Here is a 24,474-nt window from a genome sequence, read left to right as displayed (position 1 = left end):
ATGCTTGGCACTTGTTGCTAATATCATGTTTTTCTCCAAAGTCTCCTTGTCTAGCTGAATAATCAAAAAATAGCTCAAAGTCAGTGATTCATTGGTTGTTATTCAAAGCAGTAGATCCAGTTATCACAGACTAACACCACTTAATAACATCATGAAACATATAGATATGTACACAGGTAAACATGATAATAGAAGTTGACAACACAATACACTTAAAATGTACAGTTATTAAAAGTACCAACAAAGAGCTTAAGTTGCAATCGGAATAATCTGCTCACATTCATTATGCTGATCATTATCACTGTGCTACTCTCAGTCCTGTGTGAAGACCACAAGTAGCATGGGTATCATGCCAATAATTGTGATTCCTTTTACACTGTTTGAGACTACTAAGTGATCACAATCTCTAGGACGAAGCAATGTAAGAAATAACAAAATAGGGTTTTCACAGTCACTTAAAATTTGCATACCATGTGTCCCAAACAACCAGCAACGCCTGCTCAACAGCTACTCATACAAGGACAGATCGTATTAGTCAAAGGGGTCAGACAGAGAACTGAGGTAATTATGGAGCGGGCAAAAAGGAGGAAAGAGCATACCCAAGATCCAAGCTGGAATTCCAAGACACTTGGATCCAGCTCAAGTCTCTGGGGAGGATGTGAAAGGTCTGTTTGGATTTCCCTAATACTGTGGGTTTTTCCCTGTGAAAGTCAGCAGCCGACCCTGGGTATTAGTTTTACTCCTAGCCTTGAGGCAACAGGCAGTTCACTGTTCCATGTCCAGGAAGTGCTAGTGGTTTCTGTGTGCTGGAGTGAGTCTCCACCTATTATACACAGTCAATGGCTTTCATTTGGTTCCAGTGCTTGCTAAAAGTTTGAATCCCAACCAACCACCTTTGGGTAAATCTTTCACCCTCAGAGAGGTTTCTATGTATAACATATTACAGAATTTCGCCCACATTGCATTGTTTGAGCCTATGTCTCTGTACCACCAGGCAGGTAGAATCGTATTGCATGGATCAATATCTATTTTCCACCTGCACTTACTCAAAGGTTTTTCATAATTTTTGCAAAATCATTTTCCCCATCAGTGCTGCACTCAGTCATCTGATGTGCCTTAAGGCCTGGTCCCACCCGACCTCAGAATTTGTGACAGCCTCCCACAAGGTGTCCACATATCTATCCCTGTTGATACTCTCGTCTATGTCTCTCAAGAAACCCTACAATTACTGTGACCTCACATGATTTATCTTCCCTGAATATGGTATGGAAATATTTGAGCCATCTCATGTCCAGAACTTTGCTTTACTTCCCACTTTTAAGCCATCAAGACTGGCCTCTACCACAACTGAGAGATGCTCTTCTCTACACCTGTGCATTGTCGATTAAGGTGTTTGCTTCTCCAGCACATTGCAATTTTTGACCTACATACGAACAGCTGCAAGGAAAGATATAAATGGGTTATCAAATCTGTGTTTCAAAAAATATAAACCACTTTAGTCATGCCTTATATTTAAACATTCCTGTGCACCAATGGGCCACAAATAAATCAAACCTGAACATATGAACCAAAAATACTGCAAAGCCTGATAAGAACCAGAACACTTGCAACTTTCAGACAGTTGCATAACAAAATCTTAGGGGGCCCCCTGCAATGTAATGCAAGTGAGCTCCCTTTTTTGGTCCCCCTACTTCCCACTGTTTTACACCACCGCATAGCTAGCAGCAGGGTTTTCACTAGAGCAAAGAGGTTCAAGCAGATCAACAAGTTCTACTGTCAGAGATACATTAGCGATACCAAAGGTGATAATGGACAGAGCGTTTGAGCAAATCAAACACACACCCCCAGTCAACTGATCTGGGTTTAATCCATCATCATTCTTTAGCTAACTCAGCCACCCCAGTTCAGACATGGCCATATGCAAATCAGTCTTGACCCTGTGCCTCATGGGAACAGTCCAGGCTGAACTGCCAACCAGAAACAAGAATCCTTGGACCGGTTTCAGATTCATAATCCTCATCAGCCAGGCTATCTTGAATCCAGTGGTAGAGTGATCAAGGGACCCACGTCTGGGCATACCCTGCCAACTTGCATATTTCATTTCAGTTCACTCACCTTTCTGCAGCTTTCCTTACTCCTTTGCCATTTTGATTCCATATTTTACAATTGTCTAATTTCTCCTTCATATTCCATAACTTCACTGTCCTGGAACATCCATGCCTATCCAGTCAAATTCTTTAATACTTTGCAATGGATATCTCTCTCCATTTCATTATTTACTCTTGCAGAATTTCTCACTCACTGGGCTCTGGCTCCTGATCTTTGCCATTCTTCAGCCATTGATCTTATTCTCTCTATTATTTCTGTAACTTACTTCCTTTGTTGCAAATATGTTGTTCTTTTCCATTCAGTTCCTTTCTGTTAGTGTATTTTCCTGCCCATTCCATTTTATTTTCCTATTTCTTCCTCATCTTGTATTTCTTAGTAACTATCACTTTTCTTATTTCTTTTTTGCTTTTCTCTTATCTGTCATATGCTTTCTTTCTCATTTGTTATATGTATTCCTTTCATTCTCTCCCATAGAGGTGTTTTCTAATCTTTTTCTTTCCTCTACATCTCTCACTTTCTTTTCTTGTTTGGTATCTTTCTCTTCATCTCCACTTTATTGTTCCTTTTCCTTGACTGTTCCTTTGCTTCTCTCTTCCTTCTTTTTAACTCTTATTTGCTTAGCCTTCTTCTCACCATGCTTAAGCCCTAACTCTTACACCCTCTATTGTTTCCACATTCAACTCCTCACTGGGTTATAAATTACCCTCTGCCTAGGTGCATAGCATTATTTTCAAAACGTCCAAGGTAGCAATAGAGAAAAATGTACAATAGACCACAGTTACAGCACTAACAAGAGCACTTCAAGTTTCTCACATTCACAAGAAGTAGTTTGTAGGTAGCAGCAGTAGAAGTCTACCTCATGGACCAGATACAGCACCTGAAACAGGAGTACAGCAAACATTGCTCACACAAGTGATACACCATGGGAAACAAGAAGCAATGGCAGCCACCTTCACCAGAAAGGTACCGTAGTAGTAGCAGAAGATGTGCAAGCACCACTCACCCAAACAGTAAAAATACCACAGTAGCAGGGCATGCCTATGTGACGAACATGTGATGAAGTATGAATGGATAGGTGCCAACTAGGAATGTCATTTGTGACATGTCAATCATTCCTGGTGTTTTATACAAAAGCAAACAGGATTTCTGTTGTCATGTTTAAAATCTAAAACAACAGGTGATGGACAGAATGCAGAACAATGTCATACATTCACCCCAGTACAGAGATCTGGGCCTAAATCCATCGTTTTTTTGCTCAACATGCCTTTCCAGATTGAACCCAGCTATATGCAAATCAGTCTTGACCCTGTGCCCCATGGGAACAGTCCATCCCGAACTGCCAAGCCAGGTCCTCCCTGGACTGGAAACAAGCATCTAAGGACCGGTTTCGAGCTTTCAGCCCTCATCAGCCTGGATAGCTTGATTCCAGTGGCATGGAGAGCACGGGACTCACGTCTGAGCATACCCGTCCCACTCGGGGTGACAAAAGCAAAAACAACAGGTGATGGACAGAATGCAGAACAATGTCATACATTCACCCCAGTACAGAGATCTGGGCCTAAATTCATTGTTGTTTTGCTCAACATGCCTTTCCAGATTGAACCCAGCTATATGCAAATCAGTCTTGACCCTGTGCCCCATGGGAACAGTCCATCCCGAACTGCCAAGCGAGGTCCTCCCTGGACTGGAAACAAGCATCCAAGGACCGGTTTCGGGCTTTCAGCCCTCATCAGCCTGGATAGCTTGATTCCAGTGGCATGGAGAGCACGGGACTCACGTCTGAGCATACCCGTCCCACTCGGGGTGACAAAAGCAAAAACAACAGGTGATGGACAGAATGCAGAACAATGTCATACATTCACCCAAATACAGAGATCTGGGCCTAAATCCATCGTTTTTTTGCTCAACATGCCTTTCCAGATTGAACCCAGCTATATGCAAATCAGTCTTGACCCTGTGCCCCATGGGAACAGTCCATCCCGAACTGCCAAGCCAGGTCCTCCCTGGACTGGAAACAAGCATCCAAGGACCGGTTTCGGGCTTTCAGCTCTCATCAGCCTGGATAGCTTGATTCCAGTGGCATGGAGAGCACAGGACTCACGTCTGAGCATACCCGTCCCACTCGGGGTGACAAAAGCAAAAACAACAGGTGATGGACAGAATGCAGAACAATGTCATACATTCACCCCAGTACAGAGATCTGGGCCTAAATCCATCGTTTTTTTGCTCAACATTCCTTTCCAGATTGAACCCAGCTATATGCAAATCAGTCTTGACCCTGTCTTGACCCTCAAACTGGAAAGGCATGATGAGCAAAAAAACGATGGATTTAGGCCCAGATCTCTGTACTGGGGTGAATGTATGACATTGTTCAGCATTCTGTCCATCACCTGTTGTTTTGCATTTGTCACCCCGAGTGGGACGGGCATGCTCAGACGTGAGTCCCGTGCTCTCCATGCCACTGGAGTTAAGCTATCCAGGCTGAAGAGGGCTGAAAGCCCGAAACCGGTCCTTGGATGCTTGTTTCCAGTCCAGGGAGGACCTGGCTTAGCAGTTCGGGCTGGACTGTTCCCATGGGGCACAGGGTCAAGACTGATTTGCATATAGCTGGGTTCAAACTGGACAGCATGGTGAGCAAAAAAACAATGGATTTAGGCCCAGATCTCTGTACTGGGGTGAATGTATGACATTGTTCTGCATTCTGTCCTTCACCTGTTGTTTTGCATTTGTCACCCCGAGTGGGACGGGTATGCTCAGACGTGAGTCCCGTGCTCTCCAAGCCCCTGGAGTCAAGCTATCCAGGCTGAAGAGGGCTGAAAGCCCGAAACCGGTCCTTGGATGCTTGTTTCCAGTCCAGGGAGGACCTGGCTTAGCAATTCGGGCTGGACTGTTCCCATGGGGCACAGGGTCAAGACTGATTTGTATATAGCTGGGTTCAAACTGGAAAGACATGGTGAGCAAAAAAACAATGGATTTAGGCCCAGATCTCTGTACTGGGGTGAATGTATGACATTGTTCTGCATTCTGTCCATCACCTGTTGTTTTGCATTTGTCACCCCGAGTGGGACGGGTATGCTCAGACGTGAGTCCCGTGCTCTCCATGCCACTGGAGTCAAGCTATCCAGGCTGAAGAGGGCTGAAAGCCCGAAACCGGTCCTTGGATGCTTGTTTCCAGTCCAGGGAGGACCTGGCTTAGCAGTTCCGGCTGGACTGTTCCCATGGGGCACAGGGTTAAGACTGAATTGCATATAGCTGGGTTCAAACTGGAAAGGCATGGTGAGCAAAAAAACGATGGATTTAGGCCCAGATCTCTGTACTGGGGTGAATGTATGACATTGTCTGCATTCTGTCCATCACCTGTTGTTTTGCATTTGTCACCCCGAGTGGGACGGGTATGCTCAGACGTGAGTCCCGTGCTCTCCATGCCACTGGAGTCAAGCTATCCAGGCTGAAGAGGGCTGAAAGCCCGAAACCGGTCCTTGGATGCTTGTTTCCAGTCCAAGGAGGACCTGGCTTAGCAGTTCGGGCTGGACTGTTCCCATGGGGCACAGGGTCAAGACTGATTTGCATATAGCTGGGTTCAAACTGGAAAGGCATGGTGAGCAAAAAAACGATGGATTTACGCCCAGATCTCTGTACTGGGGTGAATGTATGACATTGTTCTGCATTCTGTCCATCACCTGTTGTTTTGCATTTGTCACCCCGAGTGGGAGGGGTATGCTCAGATGTGAGTCCCCGCGCTCTCCATGCCACTGGAGTCAAGCTATCCAGGCTGAAGAGGGCTGAAAGCCCGAAACCGGTCCTTGGATGCTTGTTTCGAGTCCAGGGAGGACCTGGCTTAGCAGTTCGGGCTGGACTGTTCCCATGGGGCACAGGGTCAAGACTGATTTGCATATAGCTGGGTTCAAACTGGAAAGGCATGGTGAGCAAAAAAATGATGGATTTAGGCCCAGATCTCTGTACTGGGGTGAATGTATGACATTGTTCTGCATTCTGTCTATCACCTGTTGTTTTGCATTTGTCACCCCGAGTGGGACGGGTATGCTCAGACGTGAGTCCCGTGCTCTCCATGCCACCAGAGTCAAGCTATCCAGGCTGAAGAGGACTGAAAGCCCGAAACCGGTCCTTGGATGCTTGCTTCCAGTCCAGGGAGGACCTGGCTTAGCAGTTCGGGCTGGACTGTTCCCATGGGGCACAGGGTGAAGACTGATTTGCATATAGCTGGGTTCAAACTGGAAAGGCATGGTGAGCAAAAAAACGATGAATTTTGGCCCAGATCTCTGTACTGGGGTGAATGTATGACATTGTTCTGCATTCTGTCCATCACCTGTTGTTTTGCATTTGTCACCCCGAGTGGGACGGGTATGCTCAGACGTGAGTCCCGTGCTCTCCATGCCACTGGAGTCAAGCTATCCAGGCTGAAGAGGGCTGAAAGCCCGAAACCGGTCCTTGGATGCTTGTTTCCAGTCCAGGGAGGACCTGGCTTAGCAGTTCCGGCTGGACTGTTCCCATGGGGCACAGGGTCAAGACTGATTTGCATATAGCTGGGTTCAAACTGGAAAGGCATGGTGAGCAAAAAAACTATGGATTTAGGCCCAGATCTCTGTACTGGGGTGAATGTATGACATTGTTCTGCATTCTGTCCATCACCTGTTGTTTTGCATTTGTCACCCCGAGTGGGACGGGTATGCTCAGACGTGAGTCCCGTGCTCTCCATGCCACTGGAGTCAAGCTATTCAGGCTGAAGAGGGCTGAAAGCCCGAAACCGGTCCTTGGATGCTTGTTTCCAGTCCAGGGAGGACCTGGCTTAGCAGTTCGGGCTGGACTGTTCCCATGGGGCACAGGGTCAAGACTGATTTGCATATAGCTGGGTTCAAACTGGAAAGGCATGTTGAGCAAAAAAACGATGGATTTAGGCCCAGATCTCTGTACTGGGGTGAATGTATGACATTGTTCTGCATTCTGTCCATCACCTGTTGTTTTGCATTTGTCACCCCGAGTGGGACGGGTATGCTCAGACGTGAGTCCCGTGCTCTCCATGCCACTGGAGTCAAGCTATCCAGGCTGAAGAGGGCTGAAAGCCCGAAACCGGTCCTTGGATGCTTGTTTCCAGTCCAGGGAGGACCTGGCTTAGCAGTTCGGGCTGAACTGTTCCCATGGGGCACAGGGTCAAGACTGATTTGCATATAGCTGGGTTCAAACTGGAAAGGCATGGTGAGCAAAAAACGATGGATTTAGGCCCAGATCTCTGTACTGGGGTGAATGTATGACATTGTTCTGCATTCTGTCCATCACCTGTTGTTTTGCATTTGTCACCCCGAGAGGGACGGGTATGCTCAGACGTGAGTCCCGTGCTCTCCATGCCACTGGAGTCAAGCTATCCAGGCTGAAGAGGGCTGAAAGCCCGAAACCGGTCCTTGGATGCTTGTTTCCAGTCCAGGGAGGACCTGGCTTAGCAGTTCGGGCTGGACTGTTCCCATGGGGCACAGGGTCAAGACTGATTTGCATATAGCTGGGTTCAAACTGGAAAGGCATGGTGAGCAAAAAAACGATGAAGTTAGGCCCAGATCTCTGTACTGGGGTGAATGTATGACATTGTTCTGCATTCTGTCCATCACCTGTTGTTTTGCATTTGTCACCCCGAGTGGGACGGGTATGCTCAGACGTGAGTCCCGTGCTCTCCATGCCACTGGAGTCAAGCTATCCAGGCTGAAGAGGGCTGAAAGCCCGAAACCGGTCCTTGGATGCTTGTTTCCAGTCCAGGGAGGACCTGGCTTAGCAGTTCGGGCTGGACTGTTCCCATGGGGCACAGGGTCAAGACTGATTTGCATATAGCTGGGTTCAAACTGGAAAGGCATGGTGAGCAAAAAACGATGGATTTAGGCCCAGATCTCTGTACTGGGGTGAATGTATGACATTGTTCTGCATTCTGTCCATCACCTGTTGTTTTGCATTTGTCACCCCGAGAGGGACGGGTATGCTCAGACGTGAGTCCCGTGCTCTCCATGCCACTGGAGTCAAGCTATCCAGGCTGAAGAGGGCTGAAAGCCCGAAACCGGTCCTTGGATGCTTGTTTCCAGTCCAGGGAGGACCTGGCTTAGCAGTTCGGGCTGGACTGTTCCCATGGGGCACAGGGTCAAGACTGATTTGCATATAGCTGGGTTCAAACTGGAAAGGCATGGTGAGCAAAAAAACGATGAAGTTAGGCCCAGATCTCTGTACTGGGGTGAATGTATGACATTGTTCTGCATTCTGTCCATCACCTGTTGTTTTGCATTTGTCACCCCGAGTGGGACGGGTATGCTCAGACGTGAGTCCCGTGCTCTCCATGCCACTGGAGTCAAGCTATCCAGGCTGAAGAGGGCTGAAAGCCCGAAACCGGTCCTTGGATGCTTGTTTCCAGTCCAGGGAGGACCTGGCTTAGCAGTTCGGGCTGGACTGTTCCCATGGGGCACAGGGTCAAGACTGATTTGCATATAGCTGGGTTCAAACTGGAAAGGCATGGTGAGCAAAAAAACGATGGATTTAGGCCCAGATCTCTGTACTGGGGTGAATGTATGACATTGTTCTGCATTCTGTCCATCACCTGTTGTTTTGCATTTGTCACCCCGAGTGGGACGGATATGCTCAGACGTGAGTCCCGTGCTCTCTATGCCACTGGAGTCAAGCTATCCAGGCTGAAGAGGGCTGAAAGCCCGAAACTGGTCCTTACATGCTTGTTTCCAGTCCAGGGAGGACCTGGCTTAGCAGTTCGGGCTAGACTGTTCCCATGGGGCACAGGGTCAAGACTGATTTGCATATAGCTGGGTTCAAACTGGAAAGGCATGGTGAGCCAAAAAACGATGGATTTAGGCCCAGATCACTGTACTGGGGTGAATGTATGACATTGTTCTGCATTCTGTCCATCACCTGTTGTTTTGCACATGTTTAAAAGCTAAACATAAAACTACAAGTTCCAGAATGCCCAGTGTTCTTGGTTAAAAAACGAGAACTATGATGGCTTATTAGGGTGGGTGTGAGTAAAAACGTACATATCACTAAATCAAATTTGCCAAGCTGAAATCATAAAATGTAATACGATATTGTAGGAAGCTGGCTCTGTATATACTATACCAAAGTGAGGTATAGTGCGAACAGAGTCCAGTGGAACCCCATAGGTAGGCAGAGGTCAAGTTAGATAGCACCTCACTCGCTATTTGTGGTAGTGTGGTCAAGCAGAAAGGCAGTATCAGTTAATAGTGTTATGCATTTTTTGTACCCACTCAATCACAAAACGATTTCTCACACTCAAAGACTGAACTTCAGACCAATTAGTTTTGTTTTAAAATATTCTTTAGGTACTTTATTTCCTAGAACCAAGCAAGCCTGGCACAGGTAAGTTGATAAATACTTTGCGGTAAATATACAGTTTCGAATGTAGTTATAAATGTACTTTAAAATGGTTACAGTTTGAATTACTGGTAATGCAATACTGACATTAACTTTGTATTGATTTTGCAGTAAAAATTACAGGTACGTTATTTTCACGTTACTTTTGAGATTACTTTTTAGATACATTTTTCTACTGAGTGTGATGTGCCTAGAAATCACGCTGGGACATTTCCTAGAGAAAAGGCAAGTAAAGTCAGTTTTGCACAATTGCTATTTTTCAGTTTCACATACAAATCAACTCCACAGAGAAAAACAGTCAATGCATTCCTATGGAGAGATATTAAGTTAATGGTTACTAGGTTGGTAAACGGTGTTCTGGGTTTAGAACAAGGGTTCCCCCAGGGTCAAGGATACACTCTTGTTACACCCTCAGCGGCACTAGGGTGACCGGGTGCAAAGTGCTGAGGCCCAATGTTATCCAATGATGGATAGGGAGCCTCTGATTGGTGGCAGCTGGCAAGCATGCCACTTGGTTGTGGGAGCAAGTCCCCTGGACTTTAGCTCAGGGCATATGGGGAAACAAAGTAGCACCAAAGGTGCACCCTCAGTGTCACTAGGGCAGCCAAGTTTTCTTCCGCTCAAGTATATTTGAGCAGCAGTTTTCTCAATGCGGACTGGTAGTTTCTCATCGCGAGCGGTCGCAAGCATACGCGACCATTCGCAATGACAAACCTGACCTCCCCCCATTGAGAATCTCACCGGGACGTTTATTTTCCATGCTCGCAAATGAGGAAAACGTCTCCCCGGGATGTCATTTTGCTCACTCGCTGTTGCCAACTTGACGTTGAGAACCGCGAGCAAGCGAAAAATGCCCTCTACGCTTTTTTGCACTGTGTTACATGCATTTCGCGTAGCGCGTAGTTGTGCAAACTAAGCAAGCGTAGTGTAGTTTTCTGCTCAGGCCTAGTTATGCATTTAAAAAGCATTTCCTTGTTGATTTAAGAGCTATAATTTATAGGTGATTGAGATACATTGGTGTAGAGTGGGTTGTAACATCCAGGGTAACATTTTAAAAGAAGTATAGCGATCCATAACCTCCCTAACCTCAGGAAGTGCTAACAGTCAATGGGTTAGGGGGCCCAAAACTTTATTTTAAAATGTACCACACCTAAGAATTTTGTACGAGGGGCAACCACCCCAGTGGACACCCCCATGCTACATCACTGTTGAGATACCTGCAAGGTCTAATATGCTTTTTAAAGATCATTTCATTTTAGTTTGTTCTAAAGGTTCTGATTCACATTATGGTGCATGCCTGGGTTCCCTTTCACTATGTGTCTTTTGGTATGTATGTATTATTTTTCACACATTTGGACCATTTAAATCAATCAACCAATCATATCATTTGTAAAGCGCACTACTGAGGGTCTCAAGGCGCTGGGGTGGGGAATGCTGCTACTGCTCAAAAAGGAGGAGAAGTTTTCTGAAGGTCAGCAGGTCTTTGGTCTGCCGTAGGAGGACGAAGAGGGTGTTCCAGGTCTTGGTGGCGAGGTGGGAGAAGGATCTGCTGCCGGAGGTTACTCTTCGGAAGCGGAGGACTGTGGCAAGGGCAAGGTCAGTGGAGCAGAGCTGGCGGGTTGGGGTGTAGAAGCTGAGTCATCTGTTGAGGTACGTTGGTCCGGTGTTTTGGAGTGCCTTGTGTGCGTGGGTGAGGAGCTTGAAGGTTATCCTCTTGTTCACTGAGAGCCAGTGCAGGTCTCTCAGGTGGGGTGTGATGTGGCTTTGGCGAGGGATGTTGAGGATCAGGCGTGCTGAGGTGTTCTGGATGCGTTGGAGCCGTCTCAGGAGTATGGCCGAGGCTCCTGCCTAGAGGGCGTTTCCGTAGTCAAACCTGCTGTTGACGAGGGCCTGGGTGACCGTTCTTCACGTTTCAGTGGGGATCCACTTGTAGATCCTGCGGAGCATGCAGATGGTGTTGAAGGAAGGGAAGGAGATGGCGTTGACCTGTTTAGTCATGGAGAGGGTGGAGTCGAGGATGACCCCTAGGTTGCTTGCATGGTCGGTTGGTGTTGCAGTGGTGCCCAGTGCGGTCAGCCACCAGGAGTCATCCCAGGCCAAAGGGGTGTATCCGAGGATGAGAACCTCCGTCTTGTCAGAGTTCAGCTTCAGTCAGCTGTTCCTCAGCCATTCAGCGACGGCCTTCATTCCTTCATGAAGGTTGGTTTAGGCGGTGTGGGGGTCCATGGTGAGGGGGAGGATCAGCTGGGTGTCATCGGCGTAGGAGATGATGTTGAGGTTGTGCCGATGGGCAACGTGGGCGAGCGGTGCCATGTAGATGTTAAACAGAGTTGGGCTGAGGGATGAGTCCTGGGGTACACCGCAGATGATCTCGGTGCCTTCGGAGCGGAAGGGGGGAAGGCAGACACTCTGTTTTCTGCTGGAGAGGAAGGAGGTGGTCCAGTTCAGGACCTACTCTTGCATCCCGACGCATGTTCATAGTGTGTGGTGGCAGACTGTGTCGAAGGCGGATGACAGGTCCAGGAGGATGAGGGCCGCTGTTACCCCGTTGTCAAGCAGGGACTTTATGTCATCCGTTGCGGCGATGGGGGAAGTCTAGGTGCTGTGGTTGCTGCGGAATCGGGACTAGGAAGGGTCCAGGATGTTGTTCTCCTCGAGGTAGCGGGTCAGTTGTTCGTTGACGGTCTTCTTGATGACCTTTGCCGGGAACGGTAGCAGGGAGATGGGCCAGAAGCTCTTGAGGTCCTAGGGGTCTGCCTTAGGGTTCTTGAGTAAGGCGGTGATCTCGGCGTGCTTCCAGCTCTCCGGGAAGGTTGCTGTCTTGAAGGAGGTGTTGATGACTTTCAAGAAATGGGGTGCGATGGATGTGCTTGCTTTGTTGAAGATGTGGTGAGGGCATGGGTCTGACGGAGATCCGGAATGGATGGTGTTCATGATCTTGATGGTGTCGTTGTCGTTGATGTTGGTCCAGGAGAGCAGGCGGTTGGTGCGGATGGTGGTCGTGGGGGCCGAGGTCTCACTGGTTCTCGGGGCGGTCATGACATTGAAGCTGTTGTGGTTGTCTGCGATCTTGCAGTGGAAGAAGGTGTCCAGCGAGTCACACAGGTCTTGCGAGGGTGGGATGTTGTTGGTGTTGGAGCTGGGGTTGGAGAGTTCCTTCACGATATTGAAGAGCTCGTTGCTGTTGTGTGCATAGTTGTCTAGGCAGTCTTTGAAGAAGGCCCTTTTGGCGGATTTGATGAGGTGATGGTGTGTGCGGGTGGGGCTCTTGTGGGCTGCGTGGCTCTCTGGTGTTCGTTCATGGAGCCAGATCTTCTCCAGATTTTGGCAGGTTCGGTTGGAGGCCCAGAGGTCTTCAGTGAACCAGCTGGCTTTCTTGTTGGTGTGACTGTTGGAGGGTTTCTTGATCGGGGCGAGGGTGTTGGCGCAGTCATTGATCCACTGTCTTAGGTTGCGGGCGGCAGCTGAGGTTTCGTTGACTTTGCTCCAGCAGCGGCGAGGCATCTGTTGGGTGCAGTGGTGCATTGTGGGTGAAGTGGATGCAGCGATGGTTGGTCAAGTGGAGTTCAGTAGTGTGGTTGAAGGAGACTTAGGGGCTTGTGGGGAAGATGGGGTCAAGAATCTGACCGGCGGAGTGGGTGGGTGTTGTGACGAGGTGTCTGAGTCTGAGGTTGGATAAGTTGTCGATCAGGGAGGTGGAGTTGGTGTCGTTGTTCTCGAGGTAGAAGCTCAGGTCCCCGAGGAGGATGTAGTCCATGGAGCTGAGGCGTGTGTGCTGACAAAGTCAGCGATGGAGTTGCTGAACTGTGGTTGTGGTCCGGGGGGGTCTGTCGATGAGGGTTCCTCCAAGGGTGGTGTTGGGGTCCTTGTGGATCTGGAAGTGCAGCTGTTCGGCGGTGATGAGGGTGTCGTCGGTGTTGTTCGAGACTCTGAGAGTGTTCCTGTGGACGATGGCGATTCCTCCTCCTTCTCCGTTGGTGCGGTACCTGCAGATTATCTTGTAGCCTTAAGGTACAGCTATGGCTATGTCGTGTGCAGAGGCGGAGTTCAGCCAGTTCTCCGTCAGGAAGGCGACGTCTGGGGAGGTTGAGTCGAGTAGGTCCCAGAGTTAAACGGGGTGTTTGCGGGCAGAGCAGGTGTTGAGTAGGATGCATCTGAGGTGGTTGTGTTCTTTCCTGGTCGACAGCATGGTGAGGCGGATGCTTGTGAAGCTGCAGTTCTGGACGGTGAAAGCTATATGGGTGTGCTTCGGGGCGACTAGGAAGCAGGTGTGTGATTGTCCGGTGTTGAGTGCATGGAGGGTTCTGGCATTGTAGCAGTGTTGGACGTTGTGGCGTTTGGGGGTTCCAGGTGTCCTCTTGCTGGGCGCGGTCCAGGTGCAGACGGGCACGAACGGGCTTGCCTTAGGTGTGCCATCGGCGCGCCAGCGGCGGGCCTGCGAAGCATGGCCGCTGTGTGCCCTCCATATGATGGCATGGGGAGGGAAGAGCAGCTGGGAGGCGGGCGGCGAATGGGATTTCAGAGGGGTGGGCCGCAGGGATGCAGCAGCGGGTAAAACAGGCAGGGGCCGCGGGAAAACTGGGCACAGGAAGGAAAACAAGTTTAGGCAAGAAAACAAGTACAGGCACAGAGGAATAAAAACATGTCTGGGCAAGAAAGCAAGTTGGGCACAGGGGAATAAAAACAAGTCTGGGCAAGAAAGCAAGTACAGGCACAAGGGAATAAAAACAAGTCTGGGCAAGAAAGCAAGTTAGGCACAGGGGAATAAAAACAAGTCTGGGCAAGAACGCAATACAGGAGCAGGGGAATAAAAACAAGTCTGGGCAAGAAAGCAAGTACAGGCACAGGGGAAAAAACAAGTCTGGGCAAGAAAGCAAGTTAGGCACAGGGGAAAATTACAAGATTAGGCAAAAACAATGCAGGCAGAGCCATACAGCAGCGTAGGGAGCAATCTGCCCGCGAGTAAGGTCAGAGGTCGCTCCCCACGCCATAAAAAATGTAGGGCATAATTTATAATATTTTTATGCATGGCAGTCCAGCAAGCCTTCTTAATGTGCTGCTGTGCATCAAAATGAAAGGGCAGGAATGCACCATATCTACCAGATATGGCGCAGTACAGGTTGCCATACACCAATGCAGGCTCTCTTGCGACATGGTGTAAGGGTGTCTGCATTGCAGGGCTGCATAACAACTATCACAAGAGTTGTTATGTGTGCTGCAGGATGCAGCATACATAGAGAAAGGAAAAACAAGTAGAAATAACCCCTTCGCTGCGGGGGTAATTCCCCCGCTGTGCTAGGGGGAAGGGGGGCGCGCACAGTTCCCGCATGCTCATGACAAGCTCAGCTCGTCATGAGGCACGGCGCTCCTGTGCTCATGACTAGCAGAGCTCGTCACAGGTGCACCGGCTCCCGTGGAACGCTCAGCACAGCAGGGGAATTCTTCCCGCACCTGAGCGTTCCATGGCTCATGACGAGCTGAGCTTGTCATGAGCACCGGAGCACCGTGCCTCATGACGAGCTCAGCTCGTCATGAGCATGGTACAGGATAAAGGTATTTATCCTTGTTGCGGCATTCCTATCCCTGCCGTGGGGAGGTGTAGAATTTTGATAGATTCACAGGTCTACAAAACTTTATAAAAATGGTAATATGTCAGGTTACATGGATGCTGCATGGAAACATCCATAGCAACATCCAAGGAACGTCCCTTTCATGCACAGTAATGCTCGAAAAGGGGCCATATTTACAATTTAATGAAAACCAGGCCAGAGTGGCTTTATGTAATCTTGTAAATATGGCCAGCATACTGTGCTGCCGGTGAATCAAAAGCAGTGATGCACTGGTGGTGTAATGTCCTTGTAAATAAGCCCCTCTGTTTGGAGAATTCAGAGTGATCTGGGTAAAGAGGTGAGTCAGGGTACCCTGCACCATGGTAAATAAGATGTGGATGGGCCAGTGGCACTGTGTTGCACTTCTTTTTAAGTTCAAGAAAATTAAAAAACTGTGATAAATAAAGCAAGCATAAAATTGCAAATAATGACAAAAGCAAAATCTGGACATGAAGATTAAAATAAATAAATAAATAAATTAAAAAAAATAAAAAAACAAAGAGAGAGAGAAGGAATAATAAACATTGATCATAGAAACATGAAAGTACCTGAAAGAAATTTAAAAGCAAGACAATGGAGAGAAGAAAAATGGAATGCATTGAGCAATTAAGGAGGCTTAAGGACTTCTTGTTGGGAAGGCAGTAGATTAAACTTGCGAGCAGCACAAGTATCTAAATAAAGCGTGATAGGAAACCATAGGTCCATACGTTTTGTAGCCATGCTAGCCGGGAAAACAAAGGCAGTATCGAGTCTATGATTGTGGCAAACGTTAAACCACCACGCCTTAAAAGAAATTTTGGAAAAATCTTTCCAGTTTACCATTATCTGCTGCAATGCAGCGGCCAACAGCAAATCAATAATTTGAGGTTTCAGTTCAACATTGTCCCAACAGGGGGAAAGGCTTCCTAAGAAAATGTTAACATTAGAAAAAGGAATACATGTATGATAAATTACATTAATTTGGGCCCAAACCTGTAACCAAAAGTCATGAACAAAGGTACATGAGAATAACATGTGAAACAGTGTTGCCTGCGAAGACGAACAAGACCAGCATGTATGAGAGGTATTCGGAAAGCGTTTATGAAGGTCAAAGGGTGTATAGAGAAGTCTGTTATAAATGAAAAACAAGGACTGCGTCAAAGTGGCTGCCCTTGATGATCTGCAGATTTTGTTCCATATCTTATCCCATACTGAAATTGACCAAGAGGTGGAGAGGTCCTGCTCCCAGCATTCCTCTACTTTGGATTTAGGCCTAATAGAATCAGTGGCGTAAAGATATGCATAAATGGAAGAGGCCTTAGGAGTAGTGCGTAAAAAGGAATGAAATAAAGTGGTGGAATTAGGAGTAATTGGAGAGGAGGGTAGCCGAGACAGTCGAGTGTAGACTGCCATAGCAGCTTCTCTAAGCAGGTGGTAGTTACGGGAGAAGGAGGCAGGTAAACCATAAAAGGAGATCCATAGCAACCCCTTATGATGCCACGTCTTCCAAAAGAAAGGTTTGTTGCGAATAAGGAGGGTGGTATTATGCCAAATAGTAGAAGAGAGAAAGTGTTGAGGGAGGGGGGTGGGAGGAAGAAAGGAGCAGTTTAGTAGTGAATTTATGAATGGGGGTAGATACGGAAGAGGGTTTGCGGGAGAAGGAGAGATATTCAGAAAAAGAGAAGGGGGAAAGAAGCAGACGTTCAAATTTAGTCCAAAGAGGACATCGACCACTGGGATCCTGCAACCAGAAGGAAGCTTGACGTAACAGAAACGCCCTATGATAAGCAGGAAAATCTGGGAAGTTAACTCCGCCCTCTGCTTTAGGCCGAATCAGTCGAGCGAGGGACATTCTGGATTTTTTCTTATTCCAAAGAAAGGATGTCAAAATAGAGTTGATCTTTTTAAAAAATTTAGAGGGAATGGACACCGGAATATTAGAAATGGTGTAGAGGACTATAGGAGATAACATCATTTTAATAGTATCAAGACGTCCCCACCAGGATAAATAAAGGGGGTGCCACTTGGAAGTTAAATCCACTAATTTTTGAGTGCATTTGGCTAAACAGGGGGAGACAGTGTCTGGAATGGAGGAAGTTATATGTAGGCCAAGGTATTTAATATGGGAGGATTTCCATGTAAAGTGTGAGGCGGCAAATTCAGGTTTAAATGTAAATTTTGTCAGGGGTAGGATCTCACATTTATCATTATTGAGTTTATAACCCGATATTTGAGAATAGTCATGCATTTCAGCAAGGAAAGCGGGAATTGAATCAGTGGGATTAGAAATAAAAAGAAGGATGTCATCCGCATAGGCAGCCAACTTAACCTGGGAGCCTGAAATTTGAAAGCCCTGTATCTTAGGATTTTGACGAAGTTTGGAGAGGAAGGGTTCTAAAGCTAAATTAAATAGAAAAGGAGATAAGGGGCACCCTTGACGGACACCTCTTTTCAAGTCAAAAAAGGAGGAGATTTGACCATTGGCAAAGACTGCTGCACGCGGGTTTGAATAAAGTAAGGAAATCAAGGAGATAAATTTAGGACCAAAGCCAAACCATTGGACTGTATGGAATAGACAAGTCCATTGAACCCTATCAAACGCCTTCTCGGCGTCCGGGGCGATAGCTGCGAGAGAATGATGTGAGTGACGAGATTGATTTAAAACATTAAATAATAATCTGATGTTGTCAGTAATAAAACAACCCTTGACGAAGCCTGACTGTTCCTCACCCAAAAGATCAGGGAGAAGAAGGTCAAGATTTTGCAAAGATTTTGTAATCAATGTTAACCAAAGAAATTGGTCTATAATTTCTACAGTATTGAGGATCTTTCCCCTCCTTGGGTATCAGACAGATATGTGCGTCAGAGAAGGAACCTGAGGAGGCACCTGAGGTAAGGAAAGCATCAATAAGGGAATGCAATTTTGGAATGAGAAGCTTCGAAAAATGGAGGAAAAATTCAACAGTAAAGCCATCTGGGCCAGGGGCCTTATCCTTCTGGAGGCTCTGAAGTGCTGTGAGTAATTCCTGCCTGGAAATGCTAAGCTCCAGGTGAGAGAGTTCGAGGGGAAAATGAGATGGCTTTTGTATGGTGGAGAAGAAACGGTCCAAAGACTGGGAGGAGGGCTGGGTTTCGGGAGTGTATAGGGTATTGTAAAAGGCAGAAAATTCGGCAAGAATATCTGCATCTGTATGTTTAAGAACAGAGCGTGTGTCATAAATTGATTCGATATTTAATTTGTTATGCTTTACTTTCAAGTAATTAGCTAAAATTTTCCCAGCCTTATTTTTGCCTCCATAAAACTTTGCACTTGATTTCAATAAATATAAAGACGCATCTTCTGTAGACTTCTTGTTGAATTTCATTTTAGCATTAACCAGGGCTGTTAAACTATCTTGCGAACGGGAAGTGAAATAAGAATGCTCCAATCTCTTAATATCAAGGAGAAGATCCATTGTGAATTTACGAGCAGTTCTCCGCTTCTGTGCCACAAAGCCAATTATAAAATCTCTTGCCGCAGCCTTAAAGGCATCCCAAATGGTGTGCTTGGGAATGGATGGAGTATCATTAATCAGGAAAAATTCATCTGAAAATGCAATGAAAGAAGCGGCGAACTTAGGATCTAGAAGAAGAGCGTTATTGAAGCGCCATCGTTTGGGTCCAACTGATTTAGGAATAATGTCAAGTTGAACCAAGGTGAGGGCATGATCCGAAAGTAGAATCGGACCAATCTCTGCATGAGTAAGGGTTTGGGCAATGTTGTGGGAAACAAAAATATAATCAATTCGGGATTGGGAATGGTGACAGGGAGAGTAAAAGGTGAATTCCCGCGTCTCTGGATTGCACAATCGCCAGGCATCAGTGAGCTTGTGTTGAGAAATAGCCTGGGAGAAAAGTTTATGGGATTTGTTAGGGATAAAATGACCCTTAGAGTGTCTGTCCAAAAATGGGTCAAGAGGCTGATTGCAATCTCCTGCTAGGATAAAATTATCGTCAGTAAATCTGGTGATATGATGAGAAAAAGTATACCAAAAGGTGGGGTCACCAGTAGTAGGGGCGTAGATATTCAAAAGCGAAATTGGAACATTCTTAATTGACAATTTAACATAAGCCCAGCGACCCTCATCGTCTGATTCCTGAGCGAGCAATAAATGTGATAAATTCTTGTGACATAAAATAGCTACTCCATTACGTTTACCATCCCCCTGAGAATAATAAACATCACTCACCCAACCTCTCTTTAGTTTAACATATTCTTCAGCAGATAAATGAGTTTCGTGCAAAAAAGCAACATCAACATTTAAACGGGCCAAATGCGATAAAATTCTCTGTCGTTTGATGGGAGAATGTATGCCCTTAACATTCCAAGTAACTATTTTCAACGACATGTTAGAGGAGGTAAAAAGAAATTATCAATAGGAAATAAAGCAAAATAAGAGTCCAGAAAAGAAAGAAAGCAAAAAAGATAGAAGAATGTTAGAGAATTAAAAAGAGAGAACAAGATATAAAATCTAGCGCTGATAAGAAAAGAGAGCAAGAAATGTAGCAGAAAGAATATTGAGGATGCAAGAAAGAATAAATAAAAAGGAAGTAAGCGTGCAAAAAACCAGGCCAAGGATGAGTAAAAAGTACCAATCAGAAGAAGGGATGAGAAGAGGATAGAGAAGAAGAAAAGGAGAAAACATAAACAGAGAATGCATATAGAGAAGAAAAAAGTGGTGATGAAAGTCAATGGAGTAAGAAGAAAAAGTGGAAAAATATATGTGACGACAGAATAGATATGATAGAGGCAAAAACAAGACAATTGATGATGACAAGAAAAAAAAGACACCTTGAAACAGAGGAGAACCAGGTAAAGAACCAAGGTTAAGGATATGAGGGAAGTGCCAAACAACGAGGGGAGGAAGGAAAACATACTTACGGAGGATGAAACTAGGGAAGGATGGTCAAAAGGGAGAAGGGACGAGGAGAAAAAGTTGAGGGGGGGAGCGCCAACTGGAGGAGGCAGGACAACCGATGCAAACGAACCGTCAAACCGAAGGGGAGACATACAGTGAACTGTAAAATCTGTAGGGGAGAAGAGAGAGTATTAGAAATAACATGAGGAAAAGAAGACAATGGGAAATGCTGTAATAAAAACAAAACATGATACAGAAATGTAAAAAGGGAAGAGCAACATATAGAACTATGTGGGATCAGATAAAAGCGAGAAGGGTTACATATATAAGGGGTATATCAGCAAAACAAACACGAACAAAGATGACGACAGCACTGAATGTGCTAATGCACTAATCCACGACAAATTATAAGAGTCAAGGAGGAAAAGCTGATGAAGAGCTGGAGAGATCCATATCCGTTTGTTGCACTTCTTGAGTTTGGGGCAGATCTCACAAACACCCAGGGCTGGGTTTTGCATTATTTGTGACCTGCCCCACTGCCCAATACCTCCTTCTCCAGGGATTTCCTTGCTACCTCCCTCCATCGGTGCCCCTCATCTCTCCATAACCCCAATGTATTCTGTCAGAGCACACTTTATGTCACACACATAGTAGATATGGGCAAGGAATCCTACAACTGTGTAAATAAATCTCAGGAAATTTTACATAAGACAATCTGAACTGCAAGGTGTAGGAATCATATCACCTTATACTGATATATATATATATATATATACACATGTTAAGACTGCTTTGTCTAGAAAAACACAAACAGAATTTAAAATGTAACATTAAATGGCATTGTTTATATCAAATAAATCTTTTTCACTACTGTAATAAGCCCTTTTTAGCAACCTTGGGATAGCTGAAGTTTGGGAGAAGGAGAAAGGGGAGATAGTGGATTAACTCCGCCACGAGGAACATGCTCAGCGAGCACCCTACCTATTGCATACTTCTTGCATGCTGAGTAGTGGGAGAAGAAGCACTGTCCTTGCTCATCGGGATACAGTGTTAAAAACTGCTATATGCACAGATTGGCTTATGATACGGTGGGATGCCCACCTTCTCAACTTGAACCGGCTTGGGCTGTTCCACCCTCTATTGTCCTAGTTTCCTGACACTGCACACAATGGCACTGCCTAAGGTCAATGTGCAGAGGAGCGGGCGTCATGCTCGGAACTCGGCTACCGCTCACACAGCTTTGCAGAGAGGGAGAAACACTGAGGACAATGTGATTGCGAACACGGATCTAAACAAGTAGGAGCCTATGGAGGGTGTGGGTAGGAAAAGTTCACCCCGCATAGGGAGAACAACGGCACCAGTGATGTTAGAATCGCCAGAACCATCACTCCAATCAATGTAGCTCAGAGCAGACAACACTACTATCCAGCAATCACTATCAGCAGTAACCAGCAAGGAGTCCATACTTACTAGTAGCATGATGGAACTACAGCAATGTCTGGCAGACAACAAAGAAGTAGTAACACACTCCACCAGTCTCGTCCAGGGTCATGACAATCAACTTGCAGCCTTACAGGACATGGAAAACCGGCAGCGCCGGAATAACTTAAGAGTGTTTGGGGTTCCGGTAAGGCAAGGAGGGGTCTGATCCATAGGCTTTCTTCGTACAGCTGTTCCAGAAGGCTGTTCCTCATTTGGCTGATTGAGATTGGGATTCCCAAATTCAAAGGGCTCACAGGCTGCAAATCTTCCTGAGTGAAGCAGACCAGACCAATGTACGATGGCCCCACCCAATTTGTATACATGTTAGCAACTTCCTCTTAGGACAGGCTATTGCTATCAAGGTTCGACCTCGTACACCAGTGGTTGTGGAATCGATCACCCTCTCTGTAAGATCGGTTCTTCACAAAATTACGATGGACAAGAGGTGGAGGATGTGGCTTCTCATTGATCCTTGGAAATCAATTGGGGCCCAAGTGTTTCTGCAGGGTCTGTTGCAGTTGGGACGGGAGGGTGTTCCATGTCTTGGCGGCGAGGAAGGAGAAGGATCTTCCACCGTCGGTCGTTCGTATAATGCGGGGGACCGTGGAGAGGGCGAGGCTAGCGGAGCGGAGCTGGTGGGTGGGGGTGTAGAAGCTGAGACTGTCGTTGAGGTATGCTGGTCCGGTGTTGTGGAGGGCTTTGTGATCGTGGGTCAGCAGCTTGAAGGTGACTCTCTTATTGAAGGGAAGCCAGAGGTTTCTGCAGGAACTGGCTCACCTGAAGGTTATCAAAGATGGTCACTCACAGAAAAGATCGCAGATGTTTACAAACAGAACCGTTCTCTGCAATTTGAATGCAGGGACCAGGTTGGAAGGATACAGGCGTACCAGGTGGTGGGTAGGAAATCTAAAGGGCAGATTGATGCTTTAATGGGCAAAGATGGTATGTTACACATTTCCCTCAACTTAATATTAGAGCAATGTACCCAATTCCACTGGAGACTTTATACCCATCTTGTAACTTGGACAAAATGGAACTCGAAGATTACTTAAAACTTTGTGATGTTCCACTTTTGAATAAAGACACAGGTGACCTACTCCATCAAGATATTACTAACAAAGAGATCACAACTGTTCTAGCCCTGTTGCCATCTGGCAAGGCCACTGGGGATGATACCCTGTCAATTGAATTCTATAACATTTTCAAAAATGCTATCCTACGGTTATTGAACTATGTTATACATCAGATAGGGGACAGAATGGAAGTGCCCAAAATGTGGGACACGACTGATATAATTTTTGCTTTTTAAAAATAAAAGGGGAAATCAGCTGACGACTGCGGGTCCTACTGTCAAATATCTCTTATTAACTCTGATGTAAAAATTTTACTAAGGTACTGATGAACCATTTAGCGCCTTTCATACCCTATCTAGTTTCCAACCAACAGCATAGATTCATTATAGGCAGGGATGCCACAGCTCATGTTAATACATCCAAATTATAGTTCGATATTGTAATAGGACATCCTCAAATTTGGGGATGATCCTATCAGACACTGACAAAGCATTTGATCGAATGGTATGGGATGCACAATGGGGAACACTAACTGCCAATGGACTACAAGGTCAATATACTAAATGGGACCGCGCACTATACACTAATCCCCAGGCTAAACTTATATACACTAATCTACACTCAGCCCCTTTTTAGATACATCCTGGCATTCGGCAAGGGTGCCCTCTTTCTCCAATGCTGTTCGCATTAAACATCAAACCATTTATAAAAGCACTTAATCAAAATGCCCACATTGTTCCATTTAATATTGGGACATGCAAGTTGAAAGTTATCACCTATGCCAATGACATTGCAGTTTTCTCTTCTGATCCGGAAACTACACCGGCCGCAATACAGGAGGAGGCTGAAAATGTGGGCCGATTCTCAGGGTAACAATTGAACCCTCACAAAACTCAAGTTCTCCATAACTTAGATCCAGCTGACCTATAATGGATGGTTGTACTACCACAACTTATTTGGGGGCAAGAATCTCTCCTGTTGTCGAACGGGTATGGAAACTTAAATATGAGCCACTGGTGAATTCAGTCTTACAAAGCTTAAAGAAATGGAACAAACTCCTGATAACTATAATCGGCAGATGTAACATCATTAAAACGACTATTTTGCCTAAGTTTAAATACCCAGTTTCAAGGTATCCCTCTCCGTGTCCCCAACTTCTTCAAAAATCTAGAAGGTGTAAAAAAATAGCTTTATTTGGGGATACAAGCAAGAAAGCTGTCCGACTCAACTGCTGAAGTTCCTCTTCCAGCAAGGAGGACTCCAACTCCCCAATTATATACTTTTTGGCGGTATTCGAGGTGCCTCTAAAGTCTTCTAACTGACAATCAATCAATCAATCAATCAGTCAATTTATAAAGCGCACTACTTACCTGCGAGGGTCTCAAGGCGCTGAGGGTGTGGTGCTGCTACTGTTCGAAGAGCCAGGTCTTCAGGAGTCTTCTGAAGGTGTGCAGTTCTTGGGTCTGTCGCAGTTGGGACGGGAGGGTGTTCCATGTCTTGGCGGCGAGGAAGGAGAAGGATCTTCCACCGCCGGTCGTTCGTATAATGCGGGGGACCGTGGAGAGGGCGAGGCTAGTGGAGTGGAGCTCGTGGGTGGGGGTGTAGAAGCTGAGACGGTCGTTGAGGTATGGTGGCCCGGTGTTGTGGAGGGCTTTGTGTTCGTGGGTCAGCAGCTTGAAGGTGACTCTCTTATCGAAGGGAAGCCAGTGGAGGTCTCTCAGGTGGGGGTGATGTGGCTGTGCTGTGGGATGTTGAGAATCAGTTGGGCGGAGGCGTTTTAAATGCGTTGCAGACGTCGCAGGTGTTTGGCCGGGATCCCTGCGTAGAGTGCGTTGCCGCAGTCCAGTCTGCTGCTGACGAGGGCCTGGGTGACCATTCTTCTTGTTTCGGTCGGGATCCATTTGTAGATCCACTTCTGGAGCATGCGGAGGGTGT

Source organism: Lissotriton helveticus, chromosome 7 (assembly GCF_964261635.1).
Source record: "Lissotriton helveticus chromosome 7, aLisHel1.1, whole genome shotgun sequence".
In the NCBI taxonomy this organism is placed as follows: Eukaryota; Metazoa; Chordata; class Amphibia; order Caudata; family Salamandridae; genus Lissotriton; species Lissotriton helveticus.
Note: the sequence above shows the minus strand (reverse complement) of the source record.